The sequence below is a fragment of the Rana temporaria genome, chromosome 13 (assembly GCF_905171775.1).
Source record: "Rana temporaria chromosome 13, aRanTem1.1, whole genome shotgun sequence".
NCBI lineage: Eukaryota > Metazoa > Chordata > Amphibia > Anura > Ranidae > Rana > Rana temporaria.
In genome coordinates this window covers 27198462-27209287 of record NC_053501.1, presented here as the reverse complement: position 1 = coordinate 27209287, position 10826 = coordinate 27198462, and the positions used below count along the sequence as shown (strand labels likewise).

The 10826-nt window shown below is 45.6% G+C and overlaps 1 pseudogene; it reads right to left on the bottom strand.

The window, feature by feature from the left end:
* Positions 1–9130: 9130 nt before the first annotated feature.
* On the bottom strand, positions 9131–9249 carry LOC120921240 (annotated as a pseudogene).
* Positions 9250–10826: the final 1577 nt, after the last annotated feature.

Below are 10826 nucleotides of genomic sequence, written 5' to 3'. Positions count from 1 at the left end.
ACTCCAGTTTCCTACATGCTGGTAGGTTAATTGGATCGTGTCTAAATTGGCCCTAGTATGTGTATGTATGAACGTGAGTTAGGGACCTAAGATTGCAAGCTCCTTGAGGGCAGATGTGAATATACAATGTATATGTAAAGTGCTGCATAAAATGATGGCGCTATATAAGTACCTAAAGATAAATAAATAAAATAATGAACCCTATGGACTAAGACTGAGATGCCCTTACAGTTCATCTTCTTGCAAATAATCAAAACTCCTTGTGCCAGTCACAGATAGACTGTGAGCAACCAACTGCATAACATAATCTGATACCCCATTCCCATCTATTTCCAAATAGTTAGTCTGAATAGCCAAACCCAAGATCTGGCACAACTTAGAAAGCACCAAACAGCTGCCAACATTAAAAACACAGCCAATAAAAATGTGACCATAAACTAAACAAAGATCAGAGAGGGAGGTTGAGAGCTTGCGTGGTGGGTGCAGGAGCCTCAGGTTCAAGTGTCTGCTCTTTGCAACCTCTTTTAGGCTCCGTTCACAGTGGATGCCAATGCCACTCCCAGCAGGGGTCCTGTATGCTCAACATAAGCATAGGGGGCCAAATTCTCAAAACCATGTGTAAATTTAGGATTATCTAACTTATGTCATTTAAGTTACGGCGCCCTAAGTTGGTGTCGTAACTACCGTATTCTCAGTGCATTTGCGCACAAAACTGCGCCATCCTTAACTTAAGTTTCAATGCCTAAGGCGTGGTTATGGCAAGTGGGAATGAAGTGGGCGTGCTTCATTGTAATGAGCCGTGACCCCATGCAAATGAAGTGCCGGCCGTACTGCGCATGCGCGCACGAATCTGGACCTCAATGCGCATGTGCAGAACTTTGGTCAGCGCAATCAGTGAGATAGGTAAAAGGCCAAGCGTACTTAGTTTGAAGATCGCCCTGTGTCTAAATAGCCCCAGTCAAACACACTTCAATTGCAAAAGTATTTCCCTGTGTTCCCTTCCTAAAGCAAGTTGCTTCTGCTTTGAACGTTTGTCAGTGTTTGTTGGTAAGATTGTTTTGTGAGAAAAGTGTTTGTGGAGTTGGAGGGTATAGTTGGTGTTTGTTTTTGCTAATTTGTTTTTTGTTTTGATTGTTTGCCTGTTTGTTTTTCCTAATAGTATTTTTTGGGTTTTGTTTATATTTTTTGTTTTCCTTTTTTGCCTGTTTGTTTTCGAATTAATAGTAGCTGTCTGTCTATTTTTTATTTTGGCTTGTTTGTATTTTCTTTGGTGTGTGTGTGTATTGTTGTTTGTTTGTTGGCTGAGTTCCCTGTTGCTGGGTGTTGTCTGTCATGGCTCCCAAGCGCAGGAAGCTAAATTTTTCACCGGCAGAGAAGCATATACTTGCTCAGGGCGTCATTAAATTTGGGCGATTTCTCCATGGCCCTGAGAGCCACACCACCACCCCGGCCAGGAGGAAGGAGATCCTTCAAAAGATCACCGATCGGATCAATGCGGCGGGGGGGGGGGAGACCAGGACCATCGCTGGAGTTCAAAAAAAAATAAATGACTTGAGGAGCGTGTCCCGGAACAAGCTGGCAACGCTGCATGCCCATACCAGGGGCACTGGAGGAGGGGGACCCTGCCCAGTCAGGATGAGTGAGGAGGAATGGGCAGTGGCCCAGTGTTTCCACCCACAGCAGGTGGTGGGCCTGCCTGGCTTTGACAATGATCCTCTTATGAGGACAGGTAATTTTTTGGAATTTCTATCTGGTGATTAGCATGTGTGGGTGGGGGAAGGGAAGATGTGCCAAGTGTATGGATCCAACAACCTGTGATTGTTTTGTGTCCTCCCCAGATGGCCAGGAGGTGGCAGCCCCATCAGCCCAGGAGGTGGCAGCCCCATCAGCCCAGGAGGTGGCAGCCCCATCAGCCCAGGAGGTGGCAGCCCCATCAGCCCAGGAGGTGGCAGGCCCATCAGCCCAGGAGGTGGCAGCCCCATCAGGTCAGGAGGTTGCAGGCCCATCAGCCCAGGAGGTGGCAGCCCCATCAGGTCAGGAGGTTGCAGGCCCATCAGGGCAGGCTGCTGCACCACCCCCAAGACAGGCTCATGCAGAGTCCCAAGAAGGGCAGGATTCGCCATGGGAGGGGAGTGCCCACAACTCCCCTAATTTGGATGTTGAGTGGGAGGAGGATGAGGGGGAGGAAGATGACAATATTCTGATTGGGCAGGAAATAATGATGGGCCAAGATATGACTTTTGAATCATCCCCTGAGGGAACCCCACAGGCGCCCAGAAGTCAGGCCACCATCATGGGTCGCCCCTTCCAACCCTCCTCCAACATGCAGCAGCACCCATGGCTCACTCCAACTCCTCCTCCAAGGCCACAAGCCTCAGGGGCAAGTAGGATGCCGACCCCTGAAAACAGGGGGGGGTTGGTGCGTCTGCCGGTCAGTCTGTTGAGGGACAATGTCCGGCAGACCCGCAGTCTGTCTGCAATACAAAAAACTATCAGCAAGGTGGAGCGCAGCCTGGGTGCAATGAGGGAGTCACTGGGTGACGTGGCCACCAACTCCGTGGGGGTCATCACCTGTTTGTGGGACCTGAGGAACGCCACAACAGGTGTGGCCCAGGAGGTGACTGCCCTCACCCAGGCTGTGCAGGCCAATACCCGGGCTGTGCAGGCCAATACGGCTGCCATAACTTCCTGTCTGACAAGGATAGCCGTTGCCTTGGAGGGAAGGCCAGCAGGAGGACAGACACCAGGGGAGGCTGCTTCCTCCCCTGTACAGTCCCCCCGCCCTCAAAATACTCCCTCCCCTGCACAGTCCCCCCCCCCTGAAAATACTCCCTCCCCTGCACAGTCCCCCCCCTGAAAATACTCCCTCCCCTGCACAGACCCCCCCCCCGTGAAGATCCCCCAGTTGGCCGTGGCCGTCCCCGTGGCCGTCCCCGTGCCCGTCCCCGTGACCGTGCCCGTGCCCGTGGGCAGCCCAGAAGGAGCACTCGGCAACATCCCTAATTTGCAGGGGTACTTTTTTTTTTATTTTTTTTTTACACTGTACTTATGATTTGGTATATGTGTGTGAATGATGTGTGAATGTGGGGGGATGGCATTCCTGAAAACATAAGGGTGTCACCCTCAGTTTTGGTGGAGTAGGGATCCCCAGGACCAGGGAGAAGTCATCCTAGGTTCCTGAATGGTGTATGAATGCACAGTGACATAATTGGAGCCGTGGCGGGGCGTTACTGCTCCCAAGTACCAAAGGGGGGGGGGGGTACTTGGATCTAATCCAATTCTATGTGCATGTGATGTGTCTGTGCTAGGGACCACAGTGACGTGCATTCATGCATTCTCATTGTGAGATAATTAATGTGCGTTTTGTAAATCAAAATAAACATTCTGTTTGGCATATAAGTAATGTGCATTTATTTAGCAAAATAAAGATTTAAAGGTCACATAATCTCTGTGATTTGGTCTTGGCAAATCAAAAACAAAAATTGTATTAGGATGCATTTACTGGGCAAAGATGCCTTCAGACAGTTGTCTCCTGATTGCCTGGCCCTCAGCAGACCGGGTAGAGGGGTTTGGGGGGGGGGGGGGGTTGCCTGGGTGGGGGGTTAGGTCAGGAGATATCTCCACATGCATGCCCCTTCTTAATGCAAAATTGTGCAGTATGCAACATGCACCAATAATTTTGCAGACAAAGTCTGGGGAATACAATAGTGTACCCCCAGTCTTGTCCAGGCATCTGAATCGTGACTTTAGCATGCCAAAAGTCCGCTCAACTATAGCCCGGGTCTGGACGTGCACCTCATTGTATTTTCGTTCTCCGGGTGTTTGGGGGTTCCGAAAGGGGGTCATCAGGTGGGGTCCCAATGCATATCCTGAGTCACCTGTAAGGGAAAAGACAGGAGAATATTAGTCATGCATGTGCCCCTTGTGATGTCTCCATCATGGGGGGGGCATACCTGACACCAATGTCACTCACCAATCAGCCAGCTGTCTCCATACACGTTCATCTCCAAGTCTCTGTAGATCTTGGTCTGCCTTAGTATGAAACTATCATGGCACGAGCCGGGAAACTTGGCACAAACGTGCCAGATGAGGCCATGTGCATCGACGATCATCTGGACATTGATTGAATGCCAGCCTTTCCTGTTTCTGAACAGGTGTTCAGTATCATGGGGGGGCTGGAGTGCCACATGGGTGCAGTCAATCGCCCCGATGATCTTAGGAAAGCCAGCAATATTGTAAAAGTCTGTCATTGCTTGCACACGCTGGTCCTCCTGGGTGGGCATGACAAACTGATGGCTCATGCGCCGCAGTATGGCAGGGACCACCTGATGTAGGCATTTACTCATGGTTGACTGCACCATCCCAGCCACACCTCCAGATGCTCGCTGGAAGGAGCCACTCGCTAGAAAATGCAGTGTTGCCATAACTTTTTCAAGAGGTGTCAGGGCATGGGAACGTAGGGTTGGGGCGATTAGATCCTCATGAAGGAGTTGGGTAATCTCCAGGATGGCCTCCCTATCAAATCGGTAGTTGCCAATGACCTCATAAACTGGCATTTGCCAAATATCACGGCGTGGCCGATAAACACGCGCCTGTGCCCTCATCCTCCTCCTCTGTGCCCTCCTCCTCCTTTGTGCCTGTAAGGCAGCAAGTGCCGTCAAAATCATTGCTGGTCCTGGCATTTTTCAACAACAAACTTCACAACTAGAGCTGTAACTCCCTTCTGCAAACCCTTCCACAGCATGTGTAAAATTAGGGCTGGTTTTATAATGTGGAAATTTAGTCAGAAAAACTAACAGGTGCGCACAGGGCGGAAAATACGGCACACACACTTAATTCTGAGAATCGCCCTAACTCCCTCATTTGCATCTTTGCCTATCAAAAACAGCGGCGAGCCTAGCGTAATTAGCGCCCGGGAATGCGCAGGTGTAACTACTTTAAGTACGGCTGAAAATACGGAAATCTTTGCTTAAGTCATTTTGACGATCGCGCGCAAATATACGCGCCGTGTAAAATTAGAAAAATGGAGTTAAGTCTGCGTATCTCTTTTGAGAATTTGGCCCAGGATGTGCAAAATTCGGTACACAAATACATCCAAAATTGCACATGTAAAGACTAGACAACCAGTGCTGGTGAAGAAAAACAGTGACAAATTACCTGACTGAGGAAAGTGAGATCAGAGACATAATAATTCTATGCAGTACACAGGTACATTCACACGTTAAAGCGGAGCCCCACCCAAAAGGGGAAGCTCCCCTTGTTTTCTCCCTCCCCCTCCGGTGTCACATTTGGCACCTTTTCGGGGGGGGCGGGTATCTGTTTTTGACAGGTACCCATCCCCACTCCTGGGAGACCTGACGCAGAGAGATTTTTCAGAAGTTCTGCCCGTTTCTCTTTCCTCCACGGCCGGGCTATGTAGAAAGCGCAGCTGGCTTTGTGCATGCACAGTAAGGAATCGCTTTCACTGCCGTTTTATAGACAATGGATAAAAGATGGATCTCATACAAATATGTAATTACTATCTTAATTTAATCAATTTCTCTCAATGGACGGGGTACCTCCACAACTATAGGCTTTACATAAAACCAGGTGCTAGAACAAAAAGGGGAAAGAGGGAACCACGAAGGCCAACCCCACAGGGCAAGAGTTGCAAATGGAGAACCAACAACATAATTAAATTTGATAGTGTAGAATTTATTGTACAAAATTACCAATATTTTTTTTTAAAAATGGCCCACCCTTCCAGACACCAATTAAAAAGGTTAAGAAGGACAACATTGTCAATAATACTAAGCACAACAGGACACCACTCATAAATGCAGGCATATCACAATTAACCTATGTAACACCATGTAACATTCCTAGTATCTAAGCCTTATGCCCTGTACACACGAATTGCACTCAAGCTATCTTGCATACACACTGTCAGACCAAATTCCGACCGTCCAAAACGTGGTGACGTAAAACACTACGACAAGCTGAGAAAAACTAAGTTCAATGCTTCCGAGCATGCATCAACTTGATTCTAAGCATGCATGTTTTTTTTCTCCGTCGGAGTTCCACACAGACGATTGGAATTTCCGATAGGATTTTTTCAATTGAAAAAAAATAAAACATGTTCTATTTCTAAACTCCGACGGAAAAAAGTCTGATGGGACCCACACACGGTCGGAATATCCGATGAAAAAATTCTGTCTGACTTTTTTCATCGGAAATTCCGATCGTGTATACAAGGCATTAAAGGTCTAGGTAGGGGGTCATTGGGTGACAAGCAATACTTGCCCTTGGCAGGGCTGGTTGTAAGCTACTGACATTACTGACACCTCTGTTGCCTTTGACAGTCCTGTGGAATCACGACTTCTTCCTCATCGTAGGAAGAAAATCACAGTGTATTATGCGGTTCATATGCTGAAGCCTAGCGTGAAACCTAGCAAGAAACCTAATTAGTTTCTCCAGAAAGTCACAGGTATACCCCCTAGGGGGTTGATGTGTAGATAAACACGGAGTATGAAATTTATCCAGAGATGTGTGTCAAGCCAAGTCGTGGTGATATTGTGAATTCAATCCCCAAATCCCATGCATATGATACTCATAGTCCTGTATCAGGTATTACAAAAAATTCCAAGAGTATTGGAACATATACTGAGGATGTGAACGTCATTCAATAGCCATTCCTTGTGACAGGCTGAAAGTGGCAGCACATCTAAATGACTCCATGCCAGTTGGGAACCGGTGGATAGTTAGACTGAAACTAGCTCCAGGGAGATGGATTGTGACATAAACAGCTTCAAGTGTGAACCACTTTCTCATATGGAGAGACCCAGCACAGACGTCATGTTGACAGCAAAGTTTACTCTGTGTCAGTTTATACTGCATATGCCGCCCTGGTGGACGATGGATAGGGGAGGAAACAAACCAACATCCCAGAGACTCTTGCCACTCCGCGGTGCTGGTGTCTTTTATCCAACAAGTCCTCCTATGATTTCACGACTGGCAGTAGTGTTGATTCAAAGACTGGGATTTCTTCAGAGAGGTCTGGCTGATTACCAGCTGCCTCGTAGTTGACACTGTGTGATGTGTACAGTCCCGCCTGGTGACGGCATGCAGCATGCAACAGTTATGGTAGGCTAGGCCATGTGTCAAACAACGCCGGTCTGATGGAACGCATAGTGAAGCTTGGCATTCTGTTGCATTGGTTACATCAATGCATTTCGCATACTCCTATGTATGCTTCATCAGGCCATTCACTGCCGGTTTCCTTTACCACTAATGGCGGCAGCAGCACCCGAGAGACGATCAGAAAATTGGTTAGGGTGCCGACATTGCAGGATCCCTGGACAGGTAAGTGTCCTAATATTAAAAGTCATCAGCTACAGTATTTGCAGCTGCTTACTTTTTTTTTGTGGGGAGGGCAGAACTCCTCTTTAACATGTAGGTTAAGTATATTCTATAAACACCTCATATATTAGTAGTGGTGAGAGTGGAGGAACACCAGGCATCCCACACCTTGTCTTATTTATTAGGGCAACCTTGTACTCAAAAATCCGTTTTTCATAAGGTACTATCTGATTCACCATCTGAATCCATTGACGGGTAGATAGAGGAGCAAATTGATTCCATTTAAGTGCGATAGCCCTGCAGCCCAGAAACAGTGTTTCCCTCACAATATTTTAGTATATTTTGGCCATTGTTCTCATATAATATACCCAGTAAACAAATCCGTGGAGGACATGGCACAGTCCTATCCTTAAACATCAAGGATCCCCATCACCATAGCTATAGTGGCCTTTGATGGAAAAATAGTATGCTGTATTTTATGATAATAATGAAGATTTTGGGGTTGAGGTTAAACTCCACCTCGTGTGCCAATTAAACTAATCACCATACTAATTAAGCTCTAATCCTCAAAATCTCACCACCATATTAATATGCAATTAGTATGGGTGCACACGGGAATAATGAAGGGCTTTTTACTTTACTGTGCCTTATCTTCCTTATTTGTGTAGAAATTGTCCATTAACTATCCTACAACGAGGATTTCCCTATAAAATCCATATAAATGGGGAAGACGGAATTTCTCCAAATCATGTGATATTATAATACTTGTTACAATAAAATGTATGTCGAAATCCTTAGACCTCATGCACACTGGACGTTCTCACACCTGCTGTTTTTGGCTTCAGGCATATTTTTCTGCAGCCAGTAAACTCCCCAGCATGTTATCCTATATGTCCATGCACACATACGCTTTTATCAACGTTTATCATTTTGTTTTGGCAGGTACGTTTTCTGTCTGGAAACCCCCCCCAGAACTAGTGGGCTTAAAAATGCAAAAAAAAGACGTGGCTGTTTAGCGTTGATGGGCTATTTAAGACACAAGCTTTTTTGGGAGTATAGTTGTGCTAAAAAAGGCTAAAAAAAAAAACACAAATTATAAAAAACGTCCAGTGGGCATGAGGCCTTAAAGTGGCAGTAAAGGCAAAACCTAAGTAAGGCTGGACATACATTATACAATTTTCTTGTACGATTAAAACCTAAACACTCAATTTGAATGCAATCGGGCACTACATAGTTGAAGGTAAATCTAAAAGAAATTGAATAAGAAAATTGTATAATCTTTGGCCAGCCCAACTCTAAACCTACTCCCACCAACAATGGGAGCGACATAGTAAGTCTATGGGCGACGCCATTTCCTAGCCTTGTCCACTTTCTCCTGCACACTGAAGGTGCTGGAGACTGAACCGGAGAAAATTCAGGATAGGTAAGTATAGAGATCTTTTCTTTACAAGGTCAGATAGATTAGGCTTAGAATGGAGGTAGGAGTAGGTATAGAATTAGTTAGATTGTGCCTTTACGTCCCCTGGGCAAATGGTCGTAGCTGTATATTGGCTGCTTTAAGAGCACTAGGGGACGACGGAGCCGATGCGCGTGCCCGGTGGCCGCGATGTCTGACGGGCATCTGTGATCGTTCCTGAGAGAGACAATGTAAATAGACAGATCTCCGTTCTGTCAGGGGAGAGGAGACAGATCTGCTGTTCATACTGGTTATCAATCTCATCCTCCAGGCAGTCCCACCCCCCCCCCCACAGTTAGAAACACTCCCGAGGACACACATTTTATATTTTTTTCATACCTACAGCACCTGGTATTCCCAGGCGTTCTCCCATCCAGGCACTAACCAGGCCCAACCCTGCTTAGCCTCCGAGATCAGATGAGATCAGGCGCTTTCAAGGTGATGTGGCCATAGGCGTTAGGACACACATTTAACCCCTTGATCACCCCTTAGTGTTAACCCCTTCCCTGCCAATGACATTTATGCAGTAATCAGTGGCTATTTTTTAGCTCTGATCGCTGTATAAACGTCACTGGTCCCAAAAAAGTATCAAAAGTATTCAATCCTTCCACCACAATGTTGCAGTTCCACTAAAAATCACTGATCACCGCCATTCCTAAAAAAATCTATATATATAAAACTCAACGTGTGTGTGTATGTATGTTCCAGCATCACGTCCAAACGGCTAAAGATATTAACATGAAACTTGGCACACATGTTACTTATATGTCAGCAACAAACATAGGATAGGTGGTTTAACCCTTACCCACCCCCATTTGCCATGGTCGGGGTTTTTCTTTAAAGTCCCATTCAACTCTATGGGAAATACATGTTACTTCATGTTCCAGCATCACGTCCAAACGGCTAAAGATATTAACATTAACCTTGGCACACATGTTACTTATATGTCAGCAACAAACATAGGATAGGTGCTTTAACCCTTACCCACCCCCATTTGCCATGGTCGGGGTTTTCCTTTAAAGTCCCATTCAACTCTATGGGAAATACATGTTACTTCATAACTTCCAAACGGCTGTACATATTTCGATAACACTTGGTCACATGTTACTTATATGTCCACTTAAACTATAGGATAGTTAATTTATCCCTTAACTACCCCCATTTGTGAGGGTCAGGGTTTTTGTTTAAAGTCCCATGCAAATCAATGGGAAATGTATGTTCCCACATAACTTCTGTACGCCTGGAGATATTTCAATAATACCTGGTACACATATTACTTATATGCCAAATAAAAATATATGACAGTTAAATTAACCCTTACCTACACCCTTATATAAAAGATGGATATATTTATATTACTATGATTTTCCTCCCCAAAAGGTTAAGATAGGAAGACCGGGCAACGCCGGGTATTCAGCTAGTGTATAATAAAAATGCCATAATCCTATCCCCTATTTTATAGACACTACACTATAATATTTGTGCAAACAAATCAATACATGGTTATTGCGACGTTTTTTACCAAAATTATATAGAAGAATACATGAGGCCTAAACTGAGAATATTTTTTTTTTTTACATTTTTTGGGGGGGATATTTATTATAGCAAAAAAGAAAAACATGTAACCACCCCCCTTTCTCTCATAATAATGTGAAAGCTTTCTGCTAATATGCATTTTTCTGTTATAAACAATGCTGATCTAGAAGCATATATTGCACTTGCAAGTGTGTGACAGACTCAACCAAGACAGGGGTTTTTGGAAGGGACTGCAGGCTAGCCTCTTGTCTACTGACTATGGGCCCTGGCTTTTAAAGGATCACTACTCTTTGGGAGGTGGGTGCCTGGGGGACCCTTGAAGTAATGTTACTTTGGATTCAAGTCCATGTCTCCCCAAAACACACACTCTGGGAACTGGGGGGCCCATATACATGACTATGGGCTGTGGCATTCGAGGGAGCTGAAAGCATTTAGGACGATGTCCTGTTATATAATGCAAAAGGACATTATTACATTTAACAGTCACGAAAGCCAT